Below are 22700 nucleotides of genomic sequence, written 5' to 3'. Positions count from 1 at the left end.
TGATTGCAACGGTTTCACTATAAATTCTATTAGTGACAATCATGCTAAGAATATGCAAAACCCTAAGCTTGGGGATGCTAGTTTTGCTATGACCAGTACTTATGCAATAATCATGATTGGGGTGATGATCTTTCTTATGATCTTGAAAATTTGTTCAAATCTCATGATGAATATGATATTTGCAACAATACTGAAAGTGGGATTGGAGAAGTCATGACTTTATTTCATGATAATCCCACTATTTTTGAAGAGCGTCAACTTTGCATGCATGTGGATCATGAAAAGAATATCCTATGGGATAGCTATATTGTTGAATTTGAATATGATCCCACATGTAATTTCTATGAGAGAGGAAACTATTTTGGTAGAAACTTTCATGTTACCAAATCACCTCTCGTGATGTTGAGATTGCTCTTGTCTCATTCTTGTTCCTTGCATATGGCAGCGATTGGTTGTCTTGACAATCTATTTTCCTATAAAATGCCTATGCATAGGAAGTATGTTAGAATTAGATGTGATTTTCACATGCTTTATGATGCTCTCGTTGTGCTTCAATTCTTGTCTTTTGTGTGAGCATCATTGAATCAATACCTAGCTAAGGGCGTTAAACAAAAGCGCTTGTTGGGAGGCAACCCAACGAATCTATCCTTTTTCTTTCTGTTTTCTGTTTTCCACACTTTCATAATTCTGTTATGATTGTGTTTTTTGTGTTTCTTTTTGCATTTGTGCCAAGCAAAACCGTTATGATTAGTCTTGGGGATGATCGTTTGGTCATGCTGGAAAAGACACAAACTTTCTTCTCGCGAAAAGAATTTTCATTCTTTTTTCTGTAGGAGATTTTGAGTTGATTCTTTTTGCTTCTGATTGCTACGCAAATTCTTCAGACTGTCATAATTTTTCAGAATTTTTGAAGTACCAGAGTTATACAAAATATACAGATTGCTCCAGACTGGTCTGTTGTTAACAGATTCTGTTTTTGTTGTGTTGGTTGCTTATTTTGATGAAACTATGGATAGTATCGGGGGGTATTAGCCATGGAAGATTGAAAGTATAGTAATCCAACATCAGCACAAGTAGAATTTAAGTTTGCTACAGTACCTAAGGAAGTGGTGGTTTGCTTTCTTGTACTAATGTTATCACGAGTTTCTGTTTAAGTTTCGTGTTGTGAAGTTTTCAAGTTTTGGGTGAAGTTCTTATGGACAAAGAGATAAAGAGTGGCAAGATCTCAAGCTTGGGTATTCCCAAGGCATCCCAAGAGTTTCAAGGATGTCGTAAAAGCCTAAGCTTGGGGATGCCCCGGGAAGGCATCCCCTCTCTCGTCTTTAATCCATCGGTAACGTTACTTGGGGCTATATTTTTATACACCACATGTTATGTGTTTTTGCTTGGAGCGTCTTGTATCGTAGGAGTCTTTTATTTTTGTTGTGTCACAATCATCCTTGTTGCACACCTAGAGAGAGAGACATGCACACACCGTGATTTTGTCGAGCTTCACTTATATCTTTTGGTAGACAATTCAGCTCACATGTGCTTCACTTATATCTTTTGAGCTAGATACTTTTTCTCTATGTGCTTCACTTATATCTTTTAGAGCACAGTGGTGCGTGGCTTGGTAGTTGATCTATGCTTTGAAAGTAGTCTCAAAAGGGGTAGTTATCCAAAGGTATACGAAAACTTCCACCTTCATGTGCATTGAATAGTTAGAGAAGTTTGATTCATCTCAATTAGTTTTGAGTTGTGGTTATGGTAATATTGAAGTCATGCTAGTAAGGTGTTGCGGATCTAGAAATACTTGTGTTGAAGTTAGTGATTCCCGTAGCATGCACGTATGGTGAACCGATATGTGATGAAAACAGAGCATGATTAGTATATTGATTGCCATCCTTTGCGTGGCGGTCGGGATCGCGCGATGGTTTATACCTACCAACCCTTCCCCTAGGAGTATGCGTTTAATGCTTTGTTTCGATTACTAATAAAACTTTTGCAACAAGTATATGAGTTCTTCATGACTAATGTTGAGTCCATGGTTTAGATGCACTTTCACCTTCCACCATCACTATCTTCTTAGTGTCGTGCAACTTTCGCCGGTGCACAAAACCCACCATTAGCCTCCCTCAAAACAGCCACCATACCTACCTACTATGGCTTTTTCAAAGTCATTCCGAGATATATTGCCATGCAACTACCACCATGACATGTTCCACCACGTCTACATTGCCATTGCATGATAGTAAGATAGCTAGCATGATGTTTCCATTGATGTCTATGCCATGCTAGATCATTGCCACGGTACACTACCGAAGGCATTCCATATAGAGTCATCGTTACTCTAAGTTTTGAGTTGAAAGTGTGATGATCATCATTAATGGAGCATTGTCCCATGTGAGGAAATAAAAGAGGCCAAAGAAGCCCACCAAAAAAATGAGAGAAAAAGAATGAAGGGACAATGCTACCACTTTTTCCACACTTGTGCATATTAAGCACCATGATCTTCATGATTGAGAGTCTCTCGTTTTGTCACCACAATATAGCTAGTGGGAAATCTTCATTATATAACTTGGCTTGTATATTCCAATGATAGGCTTCCTCAAAATTGCCTTAGGTCTTCGTGAGCAAGCAAGTTGGATGCACACCCACTAGTTTTCTTTAATAGCTTTCACATACTCGTAGCTCTAGTGCATCATTTGTATGGCAATCCCTACTCATTCACATTGATATCTATTGATGAGCATCTCCACAGCTCATTTATATGCCTAGTTAATGTGGCTATCTTCTCCTTTTTTGTCTTGCAACCTACACCACATTCCACACCATCTATAGTCCTATAACCATGGCTCACGCTCATGTATTGCGTGAGAGTTAAAAAGGTTTGAGAAAGTAAAGGTGTGAAACAATTACTTGGCCAATACCGGGGTTGTGCATGATTTAAATTCGTTGTGCAATGATGATAGAGCATAGCCAGACTGTATGCTTTTGTAGGGATAACTTTCTTTTGGCCTTGTTATTTTGAAAGTTCATGATTACCTTGCTAGTTTGCTTGAATTATTATTGTTTCCACGTCAATAGCAAACTATTGTGTTGAATCTAATGGATCTGAACATTCACGTCACATAAGAGGAATTACAAAGGACATCTATGCTAGGTAGCATGAAAGCATCAAAAATTCATTCTTTATCACTTCCCTACTCGAAGACGAGCACGAGTTAAGCTTGGGGATGCTTGATACGTCTCAAATGTATCTATAATTTTTGATGGTTTCATGCTGTTATCTTGTCTTCTTTGGATGTTTGATGTACCTTTTATATCTTTTTTGGGACTAACTTGTTAATTCAGTGCCAAGTGCCAGTTCCTGTTTTTTCTGTGTTTTTGACTCTTTTCAGATCTGATTTTGGAACGGAGTCCAAACGGAATAAAAACCCCGAAATGATTTTTTTCCCGAACGGAAGAAGATCAGGGGGCCTCTGGGCCAAGCCAGGTGGGCTCCAGGGAGCCCACAAGCTCCCACTCCGCCACCAGAGGAGGAGGCGGCGGTGTCAGGGCTTGTGGCCTCCCTGGCCGCCCCCTGGCCTAGATGCTTGGCCTATATATTCCCAAATATTCAGCAAAAAATCAGGGGAGCCTCGAAAATACTTTTCCGCCGCCGCAAGCTTCCATTTCCGTGAGATCTCATCTGGAGACCCTTCCCGGCGCCTTGCCGGAGGGGACTTTGGAGTTGGAGGGCTTCTTCATCATCATCATCACCCTAATGACTCCTGAGTAGTTCACTTCAGACCTACGGGTCCGTAGTCAGTAGCTAGATGGCTTCTTCTCTCTCTTGGATCTTCAATACAAAGTTCTCCATGATCTTCATGGAGATCTATCCGATGTAATCTTCTTTGGCGGTGTGTTTGTCGAGATCCGATGAATTGTGGATTTGTGATCAGATTATCTATGATATATATTTGAGTCTTTGCTGATTTCTTATATGCATGATTTGATATCCTTGTAAGTCTCTCCGAGTCTTGGGTTTTATTTGGCCAACTAGATCTATGATTCTTTCAATGGGAGAAGTGCTTGGTTTTGAGTTCTACCATGTGGTGACCTTTCCCAGTGACAGTAGGGGCAGCAAGGCACACATCAAGTAGTTGCCATCAAGGGTAAAAAGATGGGGCTTTTATCATTGGCTTGAGATTATCCTTCTACATCATGTCATCTTGCTTAAGGCGTTACTCTGTTCTTATGGACTTAATACACTAGATGCATGCTGGATAGTGGTCGACGTGTGGAGTAATAGTAGTAGACCATATCCTAGGGGCTACGCACACAACCAGGAGCAAGAGAAGTGAACCAAGTCTTAGCATCATCCTTTAGCGAGAAAGGAAACAGCTTGAGGATATAGTAGTGGCGGATCTTTTCCTCGCTAGTGAATAGGGTGGCTATATCATGCAGTTTGGTAAGATGGGCTACAACCGTTTCAGGCTCATAACCGTGAAAAGGATCAGATTCGACTAGAGTGATTAACTCAGAGTCGACAGAGAATTCATAATCCTTATCGGTCACAAAGATAGGCGAAGTAGCGAACTTCGGGTCGTATTTCATCCTAGCGTTCAGAGATTTTTCTTTCCACTTGAGAAGCAATTTCTCAACATCAAAGCTATCCTTACACGCAAGAAAGTCCTCACCTATCTCTCCCTCCATAACATAGCGCTCAGGCATAACAGGCAATTCAGGTATAGTAGCAGGTTCTACTTCAATAGTATCAGCAGTGTCAGAAGTATCATCACGTCTAGCAGCAACTCTAGCAGCGACCGGTTGAGAGCCATTACAAGAGTGAGTTAATCGTAATAACTACAACAGTTACTAGTAACAACAACTCTAACTCTGGCGTTACCATGTCTTTAGTGTACTTTATGTGATAGTTTAAGTTTCTTGCCATTGAGACTTCTTCACCGTCCGCACCTTGCTTTAATCCGAGTGTCAGAGCATGTCCGACTGACCGAAGATGGTTCGAGTGACCTTGTGCATCCGAGTGAGAATCCGTTCGTTCGAGTGAGACTGAGACTGCACTGATAGCCTTGATGACATTGATGACTGTAGGGGGTCCTAAGTAGGCCTTGGAACGCAGATTCATAGCGTTATCCCTAATGAACAATCTCATTAGTATGCGCATGTGTATGAGTATTTGCTTCTGTATCATGTAAAAAAAACTAATGCTTAGTACTCAAAGCCAAATGTACCTACAAACTCTTCGGGCAAATCTTTTGCATGTATATTAAGAAAAACGAATGTACGAAGAATAAGATTTTAGCAATTTCATTAGGCGCAGCTAGTCGCCATAACGAAAATAGCACGTGGAGACGCACTGAACCATACGCAACTGTGAACTGGAGTGCAGCTCCATAAGCGGCCAAGCGAGAATTTCCGGGCTGTAAGCACCCTCTATTGTTAGTTTATTAAATACTCCCTCCGTTTCAAAATATTACAAATTCCATTAGAAGATTACATACAAAGCAAAATGAATGAATCTAAACTCTAAAATATGTCTATGTACATTCGTATGTAGTTTATAATGCAATCTTTAAAATGTCTTATATTTAGAAACGGAGGGAGTACTCAGTAGCCAACCTGGAAACGGAAGAATTGATTGGGAATTCAGCGCGTCCCTTTCAGCGGCGCTGGAGAAAGGAGTCGTGCATCGCTGGTCCAACAGCCTAGCTCGCACCACAGCCCACTGGATTGACTCCCTCGAGCTTTGCTGGCTATTTTATGGCGAATGAATGAAACGTGTCTATTTCTGTACTCTGTGCTTCTTCTTTTTAAGAGCATGGTTAATAGTATAGTCAACTGCTGGCTATAAGCAGTCTTATAACCCGTCTTATAGCTAGCTTGTATAATACTCCCTCTGTTCCTAAATATAAATCTTTTAAGATATTTCACTAGAAGTCTACATACGGAACAAAATGAGTGAATCCATACTCTAAAGTATGTCTATATACATCCGTATGTAGTTCACTAGTGAAATCTCTTTAAAGAATTATATTTAAGAACGGAGGGAGTAGTCGGCTATAAAAGAGTATTACTTTTATCATATCTGGCACATCTTTCATTCTCACAAATCACCTAGGAGCACGTGCTAGAGCTGGCTCTTCACGAAGAGCCCGTTTTCCTTCATTTGCTCTTCTCTTTCATTCAATTCAGCAAAAATATAGTATTTTAATCCTTAAAGCCTGCTGACTGTACCTTATTATACCTGCTCAGTACTCTGTACGTTGTGTATGTGTCAGCTGCTAGCTTGAGCTACGCACGCGACTTTATTTCCAGGGATTTCATTCTTGATTCCAGCTCGGAAAGACAGGCCAGTGGCTCTTCATTTGGAGACGGGCATGGTTTGCTTGGCCGTGACAAACACGCAAAAACCTTGAATGCTTCTGCCTCAAATCGTTGCTATAGCTTACACACACCGGTGCACACACACACACACATCTTGTGTTACTGGAGCAGTTGAGAAAAGTATTTCTCCAGGCTATTCTGACGGAGCAAAATGTCCCAACACAAGATTCAGATGGTGGAGAAAATCTGGTGCAGACGTGCAGTAACTCCCGTAGTCAAGCCCGAAAGCGAAAGATTTCAATAACGGCCTTAACTTGGCAAGACTTGTGGAGCCGCGAATGCAGTGCCACTTGCGACGGTAGCAGATCAGTTGTCGACGCGCTCGCAGCCACTCCATCGAGCATCGACCGAGCGTGACTTTAGCCACGGTGCCCCACCTTGGCGCGTCGCACGGGTAACGACGACCGACAGGCTAGAGGGAGAGGGCGGGCCGCTGCTTCGCTGCCTCCGGCCGGCAGGTTGGCGTTCGTGCGTGCGCATGCACCGTCACGGCGTGCGTGTGCATGCATCTGGGCATCTGGCTCTTGTCTCTGCTCCGGGCTCCTGGCCGGGTCAAGCTGGGCCTAGGATCCTACTGTTGCTTTCAGGCACGAGGACGGACACGCCATGTGTAACACTCGTCAGGCTTTCTTTGATAGAAGTGGGTTGAGGAGATTTGGGAGGAGGAAATTTAAGGGGATTTGATGAATTCCTTTCTTTCACCTAATTCTCTTAAATTTTCGGGACTTTGCTTCCACCGGTCCCTTGAGGCCTTGTTTGGTTAAGGGGGATTGAGGAGGTTTTGAGAGGGAGGGATTTCACGGGATTGAGTGGATCCCTTTGTTTCACCCAATCCTCTCAAATCTTCGGGGTTTTGCTTCCACTAGTCTTCCGAGGAGGGTTTTGAAACACATGAATATGAAGGGATTGAAGGAGAACGAAGGGGATTGGGCTAAGCAAACCCCTCCTACCAAATGAGCGCGCGGGGATTTGTGGGGTTTCTGGCCCCCTAGGGATTTTCCTCTCAAACCCTCCCCAATCCTCCATAACCAAACGAGGCCTGAAGAGGATCCCGAAACACATTGATAGGAAGGGATTGAAGAGGAATGGAGAGGATTCGATTAAGCAAACCCCTCTTACCAAATGAACGCCCTAGGTTTTGTGGCGTTTCTGGTCCTTCTAAGAATTTTCCTCTCGAAACCTCCTGAATCCCTTCGTGCCAAACGAAACCTTAAGGAGATACACTCAGATTCGTGAAATCAACCCCAGCGCTACACCGAGAGGATAGAATTCCTGGTGAATTTGTGTTCACGGGAGAGGAGGAAGAGAGGTATGAGCCTAGCTGGAGGGTTCACATAAACAAAGTTGGATGCCCTCTTCTGCAGAGAGGTGGCCAGTACTTGTCCTTCGCAGCGACTGTTACCTATTTGACGTTACAAGTGTACATTTTTGTTAACTGACGCGCCCCATCATGACGCCGGTTGAAGAATTTTTTTGAAAATTCTATGAATTTTTATAAATATTGATGATTTTTTAAGGTTGACGTACTTTTCTCTTAAAATCGATGGACCTTTTCTAAAATACTGAAATTCTATGAACTTTTTAAATATCGATGAAATCTTTTGAAATTTGATGAACAACTTTTAAATATGAATGAATTTTATAAAAAATGATGAACTTTTTAAAGATTTATGAACTTTTTTTCAGTTCAAAGAACTTTTTTTTAAATGAACTTTTTTTGAACTTCTATGAATTTTTTTCAAATTTTATGATTTTATTTATAATTTTACTGAACTTTTTTCAATTTCAATTAACTTTTTTTCAAATTGATGAAATTTTACAAAATTGATGAACCGTTTTTAAATATATGAAGTTTTTTTCCAAATGAATGAACCTTTTTATTTAAATATGTAAACCTTTTTTTGATATCATATTTTTATTTTTGTAACAAATATAAATCTGGATGTGTTTTTATAATGGATCAACATACTAGAAAAAAAAATAGGCAGCATGCTAGTAGGCCGACCCATGCCAGCGATGTTACAAGCATCGGATCGTTAACGAATGCGTGCAGCGTTGCATAGGAGTTTCGCTCGCCTTCAGCGAGATTGTAGGGTATCTCGCTGAAGGGCTACAGGTGTCGGGCTGGCCCATTTTGCGCACTATATTAAGAAAAATGATTTGAACTTTGCGTCTTCAGAAAGGCAATCCTATTTAACGCTGCACGCGTCGGTTTGCAAAAAGGATTTGAACGTGCAGCCACGCTGGTTGGGCTCGGCCCATATTGTCTTTTTGTTCTGTTGTAAAAATAAAAAACGTGCGGGCAACACAATTCGAACCAAGGATCTCACGGTCATTCGCACGATACAATATGAGAGAATTCCTTATTTGGCCCTTTCTTAAATTCTTCTTCCCTATTTGGCCCTAAATATTATTTTTTTCCCTATTTGACATCTAAACTTCATTTCCTTCCTAATATGGCCCTGTAGTGCAATCTGAACACTAACGGTGTTAAATGTGGTTGTAAAATGACTCTTTTGCCCTTGATGAATTGTGGGAACAAAAGTTACTCTCTAGTGTGTGTAACATATTTAAGCCAATAAAAACGTACCAGTAGCTCAATAACCGTTGAAAGCATCCAAAATGGAACTACTGGTACGTTTTTATTGGCTTAAATATGTCACACACACTAGAGAGTAACTTTTGTTCCCACAATTCATCAAGGGCAAAAGAGTCATTTTACAACCACATTTAACACCGTTAGTGTTCAGATTGCACTACAGGGCCATATTAGGAAGGAAATGAAGTTTAGATGTCAAATAGGGAAAAAAATAATATTTAGGGCCAAATAGGGAAGAAGAATTTAAGAAAGGGCCAAATAAGGAATTCTTTCAGGAGAGAATTCCTTATTTGGCCCTTTCTTAAATTCTTCTTCCCTATTTGGCCCTAAATATTATTTTTTTCCCTATTTGACATCTAAACTTCATTTCCTTCCTAATATGGCCCTGTAGTGCAATCTGAACACTAACGGTGTTAAATGTGGTTGTAAAATGACTCTTTTGCCCTTGATGAATTGTGGGAACAAAAGTTACTCTCTAGTGTGTGTAACATATTTAAGCCAATAAAAACGTACCAGTAGCTCAATAACCGTTGAAAGCATCCAAAATGGAACTACTGGTACGTTTTTATTGGCTTAAATATGTCACACACACTAGAGAGTAACTTTTGTTCCCACAATTCATCAAGGGCAAAAGAGTCATTTTACAACCACATTTAACACCGTTAGTGTTCAGATTGCACTACAGGGCCATATTAGGAAGGAAATGAAGTTTAGATGTCAAATAGGGAAAAAAATAATATTTAGGGCCAAATAGGGAAGAAGAATTTAAGAAAGGGCCAAATAAGGAATTCTCTCATTATTCAGTTACTACTTCTTCCTTTTCTACTTACTAGTAACAGTGTACGTGCAACGTACGTGTAATGAAATAAATTTCCTTATTCATCAGGTTGCCAACCGATTTATATGGAATGAAAATAATGAATATCTAGAACCACATTGTATGAAGCATGCATGTGCTCATTCTTGATTGAGGTAATCATCTTTCTTTCAGCAAATGCACAAGTAATATGTTAAGCCTAGCTAGAAATGAGATCGAGAAAAATAAAAAATACGGTACCCATGGTAGGGTCAGAGAATAGAAAACCATAAGAAAAATGTCAGTGAAAAATTAAACGAAAGAGTATAAAGTTAGTATACTTTCTTTTGGATTTCATTCGATTAATGAAAAATGCCCATACATGCTTAATTCGAACTTGGTGGAAGGCGGAAAAAAAGTATACAAATGGAGGGCAGCGAACCGAGGTAGAGCCGCACAGACACCACGTTGACCTTGGCCACACTGGATGATCACTATAAATCTAGACATGACATTTTAACAATACGTACATAAAATAAAATTAATGGTGAGAAACCGACAGGGTCAATGCATATTAGATCAATGTAAAGTAGGCCGGATAAAATTATTCACATGAAAAAACTAAATCGCTGGACTAATCACATAGGCCTCCTTACCAAGGAAAGGATTCCGTCCTCCTTGTCAGTTTGAAGGAAGATTGCCTTTGAGCGGGTTGAGGGCGGTTGGGAATGGAGACATGCGCCGTGGCTAGCATATGGAAACAACGCATGGAGGATGGCTGTTGGCTGGGCGACAGGCTCCACATCTAGCAGACCGAGACGATGCGCCAAGGGTCGCGGCTCGATGGCGTAGATAGGCGATGCGGCTAGCCCCTGGTGGCGAGCCTTTGTTGCTGACGCGTCACACTGGATGAATCTCCACCTCCGTGTACATTGTTCACCTGCTGGCCCGGTCGTGATGCGCGCCTTGACGCATTGAACTTATGCGCTATGTCGAGCCCTGTCTGTTAGAGCGGCGAGCAGTTCCCAGCGGGGGCTAGCGGCGAACGGTTCTCAGCGGGATCGATAGCGGGGGTGACGACATAATATAAGACCCTTTTTCAATTTCCAACAAAATGCCAAACCTAGCACATACTGCTACATTTTCAAGATAATATGTGACATGAAATTGACAATTCGTCAAGGAGATGCAGTGGCAACCCTTGGATGTAAACAATTTTCTTAATCTACAGGAACAAACTCTTTAATCAAATGTAGAAAGGGCAGATGAATGAACACATAGCAAACAACAAATATGTAATCAGAGTTCTCTCCAATGTAGGTGGTCTAGGCCGGGGTTATTGATAGGATTATCTCCAACCAACTAATTATAAATTTATCAAATAAGAATAAATCAGCGTGCATTTTGATATATCAGGTGGCATAAACTGTTTATTATAATTATTTAATCAAATAATGAGCTTAAAAACAAGCTTCAGAAGAAGAAGAAAAATGCATCTTAGAACTGCGCCATGAACTCCCGAGTGTACTATTGTCATGCAATGAATGCCACCTTGAATCTAGCCATTAGCCGCTGACCCTGAAGCTTTCCATACATATACACATCGGACAACACATCAAAATCATCGGAAAAATACTAAAACTTAAAAGTAACTGAAATCACAAGAGGACACATCGATTTTACCAATTTGATTGCATAGTATGTCTGGATTGCAATATATATAGTTCCGTTCCATTTGAAATACACATCCCGACATATAATTCTCGATTCTTATATATTTTTCTTGCCCATTGCATTCCCGTTTTACGTAATTATAGATTCTAGTACATATGCCCGTGCGATGCAACGGGTTAGAAAAAACACAAAACCTGCTCCGCGTGCCACTACATTACACACCACTTATATCCGAGTGACAAACTTCAAAAAATAAGGTTAGCCTCGTCATATGTTGCAACAAGTTGAATTATTGCACTCTGGATCCTGAAGTAATGATGTGAAGGAGCCACCTTAAAACCCTTCGTCGGTGTCTACTCCAGCCCCACACGGTCATAGTATAGAAGAGTAGTACTTATCTGTTGGCAGAACAATAGACGCTTGAGATACTTGATAGAACCAAATGGATACAACATAATTTTTTTCAAAACCAAGGTAATTTAATGCTCAACATAATGCTTGCTCAACATTAGTACTACTCAACATGGTCTAAAAGTCAACATGTTACTGTTAAACATCATAACTCTGTGGTGGTGCTTTCTCCCATACAAATGATCGATTTAAAGCACCGAGGGACTCTAGATTTTCTTTGGAAAACATAGGAGTAATAATCACGATGCATTAGAGATGGTGTACTTGTCCGCATCCTTGTTGCTCCTCTCTCTTAAGCTATTTCAGCTAAACATATGGTGTGCAGATTGTTGCAGTATTAGATTCTAACCAGAGAGGAGTGTGGCGATCAATGTTGCAATGTAAGACAGTTGGCCAACAACGAGGTAATTCAAGGGTGGCTTTTAAAAGCATCCGGTTTGGAGATAAAAGATAACAATACAGTAGAGACATAGTGAAATTCTAAAAACTGAAATGTACTGTAGTACACATATTTTTCCATACTGGGATTCAAATTTCTTTTCTTTTATGTGCAACCTCCATGACCACATGCCACCATATTCATCGGATGGCGATGGAGTTGGTTGCCTTCACAATTTAGGCAAAGCTTTATCTGTACATGTTTGAAACATAACTACTAAAAGCATGACACAGGGGGGCTTCGAATTTCCTGATGTTGTCCAAACAAAAGAGAGTATGCCAGAACTTGAAGGTTACTACTCAGAGTATAGTTACCTGGACAAGTTTATCTTCGAAAATCTGCAGCAAAGCATGAGTTACGGAGCTATTTACCTATGCAAGTTTATCTTTGAAACTCTTTAGTAAAGCATGAGTTATGGAGCCACTTGGAGCATGCCCAGAAAAAACAAGAACCAGACTAAACAGGTACATAAATGACCACCATTCCAAAAACTAATTCTGAAGTCAAGTGGGCACATACTCATAACAATACAAAACAATGCATTCATAAATTCAATACAAATTTGTGTAGAAATGCATGCCAAACAAGATAGCATCCCACATCAAGGTATCTGAATGACACTACTAATTTTCCTTTATTTTCTGTCAAGCACTCAGATGTGAGCGTGTAATGCCAGAAATGCGTTTATCATGAACAAGTGGTAGTTTTTTTTTCTCTGCCCTACTAACAGCCCTATCCTACAAGACAATGATGAAAATAATTCAGAAAAAAACAAAAAGACATCATTTAATCAGTTTAAAAAACATAGCAAAATACAAGTGGTTGTCACAGAACAAGCAAAGTATGTGCATCACTTATTCTATGTTTTGTTTTTCACCAAATAGTTGTATTTATTTTGCTCCCTCTCTCTGAACCGTGCAAACTTTCTTCTACTCTTTCCATGTCTCCACCTGCACAAAGACATGAAAATTCTTCTAAATCGATCCGGGCAATATATTTAGTCAAAGAAATTTTGTGCAGGGACAACAGATTAATCTATATATCTTAGAAGAAATTATTTTCTATAGAAGAAATAACTTCAGCGGCCATTCCCCTCGATTTAGAAGGAAACACAAATTCAATATATCCACAACATGAAAACGTCCCACATGAGAAAAATAGGTTAGACGTAATTGGAAATGAATAATAATAATAATATAATATACTTGCATAGCAGTGACCTCCTCTTCCGCAATGTCCTCTCTGTCTAACTCATTTGCGGCCCGTGAAATGAAGCAGCTGAGGGTGTCACTAATTAATTAACACAATGTATATACAATCAGTGTATGCAATCGCGGGAAGTTTGAATCTGAATGAATGATATATAGTACAGTAGCATCATAATTCAGACTAAAACAGTTAACAGGGAGATGAATGTTGGACAATGATTTGTATCCACCCACCCTCTTGATTTTGTGGGTACTATTTCTACAGGTTAGACACCGCATCGGTGGGGTCTCGCCATGTGTAGGGAACATGCGGTACAAGCCGTCAAGCGAGTTCATCCTCTTGATACTCTTACCTAAGCTGAATTTATTCCTGATGTATGCCCGCTTTGTCCTGCCACCAAAATATAACCAAAATAAGAGAAATTCAGCATTAAAATAATTGATGCTCTCATCATGAAATCCACACATGAAAACATAATCAAACGAAATGCTTACAGCAGCAACAAGAACACTCAGGGTCTTATAGGCTCTGTGCGCCAAGAGCAAGAGTATAAATAAATTCACACACACAACGAGTTTCCACAATAAAAAGCTGCCCTCGATGATTTTTATCAAGGGGTGTTTTGGCAATTTAAGAATCAGCACAACCTATACACGAGATTACAACAATAAGCAGTGCTACAAGTATTCATCTAGGCAAATTTCGCAAAAAAGCATTCATCTAGGTAAAATGCAAACATCAAACCATAAGACCTGTATGCCACCGCCACTTGCCAGATTTCCACCGGCGGCATCCTCTATCTACCTGCTCATCCCATGGTCTTACCACCTCCCGTTGTGCGTTGCGGACCAACCGGTCTCCCGTCAGTCCATTGCCACTCGTCGTTCGTTTGTGTGATGTGTGCTCCTCGGAGAGAGAGAGATTACCACAACACAACATGAAGAGAGAGAGATAGAGTACCACAACGCAACAGGAAGAGACATAGAGGAAGCAAACCACCGTTTTGCTTTATTTCTCAGGCCACCACAAATCCTTCATTCCTGGCCATTTATGCTCTTGCGAGACATGGGAAGTGGCTGGAGGGTGCCGGTGGACCGTGTATTGGCAGTTCACGCAAGCGCCAGCCACCTGGAGAGTACTCGCCCTGTCACAGTGCTGGAGATCCTCCAAGTCGCACACCTCGAGCAACTCTGGCCTGCCTGGGCTCGCAATCACCGCTGGCCACATCAATCAATCTCATTCGCATAGCGGAGGGATGTAGAGGTGCAAAGGCTGACCGCTCGGAGGAGGGAGGAATAAGGGGTGGGTGCGGACATGTGGAGAGAGAGGTTGTTCGTGAGATGAAGAGAAAGGGTCGTGGGGTGAGAGATAGGAACGAGGGCGAGGGGGGCGGGGGAGATTGGATCGTGGGGTCATGGGGAGTTTAGAGCGGGATGGGGAGCACATGCGGCGATGATTGACAGATCGGGACTTCGTTAGCAAAAGCGGAGAGATTTCTCTCGGCTTCTCGGGGGAGAACGGGGGCGACGGGGTCGGGGGTGATTGGATCGTGGGTTCGTGGGCTTCTGGTCGACCGAAGGGTGGTGGTTCGAGGTGCGATGTACTAAGGGTTTTTTATTAAACTAACCGGCTGGTTTATCGGCTGGTTTATGGAGGGATTGAAAAAAATCGGTGGACTGGTGGAAAGGCTAGCGGTAGGAGGGGGATCGCTGGAGGTCGAACCATCACGACAGACGGCAGATCCCCCTTTAATATGATGATGGGACTAACCGTTTACTCAAATGGTTCGACGCCAAAAAAAGGGTAGAGAAAGAGAGATAACTCAAATCATACGAAGTGAGCCTAGTTCCCTTGATTACATGGCTGAGAGACTGGGTATTGGAATCAATTCCTCATGGATATTAATTTAAGTTCATATTTATAATGTAAAGGTTTCCGCTAGAGTTTTACTGCGGATAAAAAAACCCACTAAATGCACAAAATCAATTAGTACACACCTCTGAGTTTGTCCTCCAGATTTCCTTCAGACATATGCTCGTAGACAAGCGCCATGTACTCCCCATCCTTGCAGTAACCAACCATTGACACAAGATTCTTATGGTGAATCTTTGTCAAGGTCTGAGCCTGAGCAAGAATAGAGTAATTGTTTACACACAGTTCCATACAAAACTTCCCTGAACCGGTGATGGTGAATGACACTTACCTCTGTGAGGAACTCTCTAATGCCTTGACTGGAGGACTCAGACCGCAGCTTGACTGCTACCTGCGTGCCATCCGCCAAGAAGCCGTCGTACACGGAGCCGAATCCTCCCCGGCCGAGCACCGTCTTGAAGTTGTTCGTCATGACCTGCAGGTCCTTGTACGTGAACCGACGGTGGTCCACCTGCAGCACGCTGTGAGTGTCGCCGTTCCGCCACTGCGAATGCACGCGACTGGCCTCGTTCTGTGGCTTCACACTGCCCTTTCTTGATCCTTCATCAGGTGATCAGTCAGACAGTGACAAGAAACTGTAAATATTGTCCAGTCTAGTGCTGCTTGCAGTTTCAGTTGATGTTTTGACCCCCTGTCTCACCTTTCTTTTTTCTCAGTATGAGAAGAAGTAGCATTGCCAGTGCTCCTATCACCACAACTGCAAGTATTGGAACAACAATGTACACGGCAAGCATAGATTTGCTCTTCTTTTTGGTGGGCTCCCAAGAGGAACCGTTGCTGCAAAGGTTTGGATTTTTGCCGTATCTAGCAAAAGGAAGAAAAGTTAAGTGATTTTGGCCAGGCATGTATGAAAGCAGTTGTCTTGTATCGCTTTGTTTTTCTTTTTCCATGTTAGGGCATAGCTTTGGTCTTGCATGACTTCACTATTTGTTTGGCGTGTTTATTGTGTATGTGTGCGTCAGTTGTATTCACCCTACATATGTAGAGGCTGGATGTGTACTCATTAGGTTTGTAGTTGTTGGATGCTTCATTTTAAGTTCCTAAAATTCACCCTTTGTCAAAAAAGTATGAAAGCAGTAACATGGGAACTGATGTAGATATGATCAGTTCACTTTCGGCAAAGATCAGAGAGGAAGCCTCCCTTTGGGTTCGGGCTGGGGCCACCGGCCTTGGGACGATTGTGCCGCTTACCTGGGATGTTCACTAGTCTTGTGCACGCCTTTCTTTCCTTTTCCATTTTTTCTTTTGAGCCCCTGTAGCCTCCTTCTCGTAGGCATGTACTGTCCATATTCTCTCCCTTTTCAATCAAAAGAAACGCAAACCTTTGCGTTTTCCCGAAAAATAAGCCCGGAGGGGATGGACCCATTAAGCTGGTTGCCAGTCAAGTCTCTAAGGCACCAGACAGCATTCATTAGCATTTAGCAAGTTCAAGTTGTAGAAGAATATTCAGACCAAAGTTGGAATTATGCAACAAAACCATTTGATATCGAAGACAATGTAATTGTGGAGTTCAAGATTCCTTACAGCACCACGAGGAATGGTAGTTCAGAAAGAGCATTAGGAATTGATCGTGTAAAGTTGTTGTATGACAAGTCCCTGAACAAACGAACAAGCATACTATCATGAGCTAAACGGCTGGACCAAAATTTTCGTCGGCAGCCCCCAAGCGGCGAAAAATGCCTCTTGGGAGCTAAACGGCTGGAGATGCCCTAATTTGAAATGAAGGTAATACTTACAAATACTTGATTGCTTTGAGGTTGGCGAAATGAGATTGTATGCTACCGCTCAAACCGCCAAATGACATATTTCTGGAAAAACACACATAAATTGTTGAGAGTTCGACAGATTTCTCAAACGTGCCAGAAAATGAACTCGGGACATACAATCTTGTGATTCTAGGAGGCATGGACATGGCATAGCTGCAGTTCAACCCTTCCCAAACGAGATTCTTGGGAGCGCATGGGTCACCCGCCCAGTTCTTCTTCACCTCATACTTTGCCTTGATCGCAGCCATGGCCACAACTGTCACAAAATTCAGTATAGCACAAGACAAAGAGATCAGTTACCAAATAATGTGCCTAATCACTGATACAGTGATACTGTGAGAATTCCAGTTACCATCCTTGGTGTCCGTTGCGACGTTGGCCGTGGAGACGACGGAGAAGAACTCGGCGGCGTTGATGGTCGGCACCAGCGTGGAGTTCGCCGTCGCCTTGAGGGTGATGTTGTAGTGGCCGCCGAACCCCGGTGGGCCTCGCTGTTGAAGAAGGCGTCGCAGATGAGGTGCTGCGGCGTGAAGGGGGCCTTGCTCCAGAGCTTGCCGTTGATGGCCATCTCGAACTGGCGCGCGGCGCCCCCGGCCACGACCTCCAGCTCCGCGAAGTACACGATGCCGATGACCTCGGGGTCCGGGTAGGCGTGGTTCGGCGCCGCGTCCCACGACAGCTCGATGGTCCTTGACGACGCCGACCTGGAGCCGTTGCGCGGCGCGATGGCGGTCTGCATCACGGCGGACGGCGCGTTGAAGCGGAGGTCCGCCAGCTCCTTCACCTTCTCCGGCGTCGAGATATCCGCCCACTCATTCGAGTCGATCTCGCTCCACGGGATCCACACGCGGTCGTACGGGTCCTCCGGGTACCTGACCAGCGCGGCGCCGCTGATGCCCAAGTTGCTCCGGTCGACGAGGACCAGCGCGTGCGTCGCGTTCGCCTGCAGGTACCGGGGGGGAGGCGGACGAGCGGGGGCGAGCGGGGCGACCAGGAGGAGGCGGGCGAGCGGGGCGATCGGGGATTGACCGCCAGAGTGAGACGACGTGGGGTGGGCAATTAGCGCTAACGAAAACTGTTAGTTTCGTTAACGATGTTTTTAACCCTTGATGATACTGGTAAGCTTGCACGTGCAATGCACGTAATCACTTTATAATAGTTTACTACTACATGACAAAAGTCTAGTTGTCTTGTGTCAAAATAGACCATCTTCATATTGCCATTAAGTTAGAACTTCTCTATATTATCACCAACCTCTTTCAAATATCTGATTTTCTTCCTCGTGGTGCTTGTAGCCTTGTTGCTAGAGTGATTGTGACAATCACACTCATTGAAGTAAGACCTCTTACACCAGTCCTTCCACAACTCCACCCACGCAAGGCATGCGATGCACAAGGGGGACATTTGACATCACCTGACGGATCTCATCACATGTGTTCGTCGTCTTTCTAGCATGACAAGTGCCCAAGTGAAGCCCTCCCATTGTCCCCTCACAATGTTATCGCCGATGGCGTTCATGTGAGCACGCCTCCCTATTATAATCATGTACCATGTTGATCTCACCACCAATCCCTAGTTCTCACCTTGCTGCTGAATCTTGTCAGTTTTGCGATCAAATGGGTTCCTAGACGGGCAATCCAATCATCACCGGTCGACGTCTCACGCAGGCCATGCACAAATTAGCCACCAACAATCCTGGTGTATCTCAACGACACTACCGAGAAAAAGGGAACCGTGGGTGCTAACTGTTTCGGTGTTGATTTGGTCACCATAATAATTCAGTGGCCAAAATTATAATTCACATGTGTACAGACTATACTTTCAAGTATGTTGGCCAAAAATTCCGACTGCACTTACAACACAGAACAACCCAACAATCACGTACACACGCACATACCAAACAACTCTCTTCACTGCCATATCTTTCCCCTACCCTATTTTGCATCTTCTTTTCTGGTGCTTGATGCCACTAATAGACAATTCCTTACGTGCATCTCTATCTTTCGGTGCTCGCTGCCACCAGTATGTTGTCGCAAACCAGGCCACCTAGAAGGAAAATATGTCACCTGTAAGGTTGTTCAGTATTATGAAATACAATTGTGCATACACGTGACACTAACCATGGCAGCTCATGAATAAGAACAAGGAATGACACTGAGCATGGACAATTTCATCATCTCTGGGCGTGAAAAACAGATTAAAAAAAAGTAATCTCGCTACAGCACCTCGCCCATAAAGATTTCATGTTCATCAATTGTGTTCAATTCTATAGTAAGCTAGCATGGATGCCTTGAGACTAAAACTTTAAAATGAAAATGAAGAGAACCAACATCTAAAAATAATATGGGCAACTTGCAATGCAGGAAAACATGATTATTGTTTGTCTATATCATGTTATCCTTGTACGAACACCATGGTAAAAAGAATGAACCTATAGAAATCAGTGATGAATATTCTAGCATTATGGAATGATATAACATACTTAAATTTTGTGTAGCTCATATTAACACATCTGATTCAGATGGCAAATCATTGACCCCAAAAAGATGAAACTTGAGCTATGTCATAATTTGTAGGGGTATTTTTAAATTCTCCAATTGGCATGCCAATAATGCACAGACATAGAAAAATAAAGTATAGTGGCTACAAAAAATATGGACAAGCTTGCAATGCACGTGCTTGCGGCAGGAAGAAGATCTAACTTACTCCGTGGTCTATAGTAGCAATGCAGATTAACAATATATGACGCTGAGACATTTGCTTAATTAGATAAATTGCATAACAAGAAAATAAGGTGACATGTGTAGTAAGCATTGTGTACCACATCAGTAATGGAACCTGCAGAATGCATCCTGAACAATAAGTTTATGTCAAGCAAAGTAGCCTCCGTTGTATACAATTTCCAAATCTACCGTGATAGTATTGTCGAGCAAAGTAGCCTCCATTGTCTTTCCCATTAATATCAAAAGCAATACTTGTCCAAGTCCTGGCACACATCGTACACTCGCCGACTTCACCTGTGATGTGCCTCAGATAGTATTTGATGCGACCTTTCATAATATCTTGCAAAATTAACTTTCTTGTATTAAAAAAAAAGAACTCAAACAATTCATGTTTTTACGTGCTATCAAGGTAGCCCTTGCCTCTTGTATAAAGAAGAGATTGCTTTAGTTGATATCAATTCAGTGACTTCTTTCTAGACTTCTTTCTAGAACAAGCATCCATCGAGTCCGAACCCATCATTAATAACAAAAAAAAATCTAAACTCCCTTTCCTAGAGAGTAGTTCAATTCCTTGTTGGAAAAATGTAGCATATCATCAAAGGAGTGGTTGTTCATGTTAGCTCTACTTATAGAAAATACCACGTTCCTCCTTAGACATCTAGTTTGCCTTTTCTATTAACGACAATTCTCATAAATATCGAGAGAGAAGTTAATTAGCACATACCACCATAAGCCCATGTAGTACAAGAGGAGCCGTGATGATGTAGGGTACGCTCGATTGCTCTTTAGAGGCTTATGATGCTAAAGAAGGCATATCTTGAGAAAGAACAATGCCAAATTGCATGAGAACCCATGTCTTACTGTGCGATATATGCATTAGAATAAAATAGAGCCAATGGTGACATCTTCAGTTGTATGCATTTTAGAACTACAAATCCTCTGTCACGGGAAAGAAAATATGGACTGACAATAACATAAGATGCTTCAGTTTTGCACTTGACAATAGGTAGATGTTGTAAATATCAAAAAATTATATTTACTAAGGGCTGTGTGAGTAAGATTATTAGTTCCGTCCATAACCATATAGAAATATTTTGAATTAGCTTCCAGTGAGAAACATAGTAACATGTGTAAGTTTGAATTTATGGAAACATTTTTAAAATATGACTGTTCATGACTATGACTAAGATTATTACTTCAGTCCATATAGAAATATCTTGAATTAGCTTCTAGTGAGAAATGTAGTAACATGTGTAAGTTTGCATTTACGTAAACATTTGCAGCAAAATATGACTGTTCATGCCTTTGTATTACTTAGAACGCATTAGCTACTGAATTGTTGAACTTACTCTATGGATTGAAGAATATTAATATCTGCCTTAGAAGGAGAAGTTTTCCATATAAATTATGTCCTCCTGTTATTGTATAGAGTTGCAAAAATAACTCATAAATTTGTTCCAAAGCATTCTCACATTTAGGATTCATGATGCGCGTACTACAAATTTACTATGAGGAACAAGAAACCGCAATACCTGTTCTTTCCAATTAACTTGCAGAGTTGTTCTTTCCAATTAACTGAAATTACACCAACGAATTTCGGTTAAAAGCTATCCTCTTGCATGAACCTGAACTGAAGCTGTCCCGCTAAAATATGTTTTAGCATACTCTAAACCTAAATTTAGCTAAAACATCCATCTCAGCACTATTTTAGCTAATCCTGCAACACAAATGCTAAAACATCCATCAGTTTTAATTTAGGTTCAGAGTATACAACAACAACCAACAAACAAGGCTTGGTTGTTGTTTGTTGGTTGTTGTTGTATACTCTGAACGTTTGTTGGTTGTTGTTGTATACTCTGAACCTAAATTAAAACTGATGGATGTTTTAGCATTTTTGTTGCAGGATTAGCTAAAATAGTGCTGAGATGGATGGAAGAACCCTTAAGTTTGCTGTACCTCTTTTTGAAAAAAATATCCGGAAGCTTGCATCATCTGTTTGTGGCAGAAAACCTTGGAGACACACTCATTGGTGAGATGAAAAATTCCAAAGTGGTATAATTTGACTACTCATGATACAATTTGACCAGCCACAGGACCAGATCAGTTAACCTACTGCATTTAGTCTGAAAAACAAGGTACAAATGTTTTTGCAAAATGACATGATATTTTAATTGAATTTTGGCAGTAGACAACAACTAAATTCAGTGGAGGAGCAATGCTAAGAGTTTGGCACTAGACAGTTAACTCAAACTGTTGATAATTTAACTGAATTTTAACAATCTGGTGATATTTTAACTGAATTTTGACAAGAAAGTTACAAAGTCTGGCCATTTACAAAATCTAACTGCATTTTGCTCTAGCTGAACTAGATCATATTCTCAAATTGTAGTCCAGTAATTAACACAATACTCCAATGAACCAGATATGATTCCTCTTGATACTTTTTTTTGTGGAGGAGTACTCCAAACTGGAGCAATTCCACCAGTACCAAAACTGAATTTTGTACTCCAAACTTTCATAATTTGTGGAGTACTCCAGTACAAAACAGTACTCTAAACTTGCTTTCATACATCATGTTTAGTGACTGCATATGTTAAGTGACTTCACAGTTTGACAGTTAGAAAAGTACAATGACTGTGTATGTTCAAAACTGGATGAGCGATTAGCGCTAACGAAAAACTGTTAAGTTTCGTTAACGAAGTATCCAGTCCGTTGATTAAGTGTTTAGAGGGTTCAGATGTAGAGTTGGATCTGCCCTCTCGTGCTTTTATTAGTAAAGATT

The 22700-nt window shown here is 41.5% G+C and overlaps 1 long non-coding RNA gene and 1 pseudogene across 5 annotated transcripts; both read right to left on the bottom strand.

The window, feature by feature from the left end:
• Nucleotides 1–12786: 12786 nt before the first annotated feature.
• LOC123450632 lies at nt 12787–18713 on the bottom strand (annotated as a pseudogene). Its single transcript, XR_006632075.1, has 11 exons — nt 18690–18713; nt 17548–18270; nt 17313–17451; nt 17166–17237; nt 16954–17025; nt 16621–16818; nt 16070–16233; nt 15701–15969; nt 15495–15621; nt 13494–13887; nt 12787–13238 (listed from the first exon to the last, which is right to left on the bottom strand). The product of XR_006632075.1 is annotated as a probable LRR receptor-like serine/threonine-protein kinase At5g59680 (transcript).
• A 259-nt stretch (nt 18714–18972) lies between these two features.
• LOC123449018 lies at nt 18973–22367 on the bottom strand. 4 transcript variants are annotated; one of them, XR_006631954.1, is made up of 4 exons: nt 21451–22367; nt 21268–21333; nt 20017–20257; nt 18973–19241 (listed from the first exon to the last, which is right to left on the bottom strand). It is a non-coding gene; the product is annotated as an uncharacterized LOC123449018 (long non-coding RNA). The 4 variants fall into 4 exon arrangements; XR_006631952.1 differs by having other exon boundaries at nt 21268–22367; XR_006631953.1 differs by lacking the exons at nt 21268–21333; nt 21451–22367 and adding an exon at nt 20643–21259.
• Nucleotides 22368–22700: the final 333 nt, after the last annotated feature.

Source organism: Hordeum vulgare, chromosome 4H (genome assembly GCF_904849725.1).
Source record: "Hordeum vulgare subsp. vulgare chromosome 4H, MorexV3_pseudomolecules_assembly, whole genome shotgun sequence".
Lineage (NCBI taxonomy): Eukaryota > Viridiplantae > Streptophyta > Magnoliopsida > Poales > Poaceae > Hordeum > Hordeum vulgare.
This window is presented reverse-complemented; position numbering and strand designations above follow the sequence as displayed.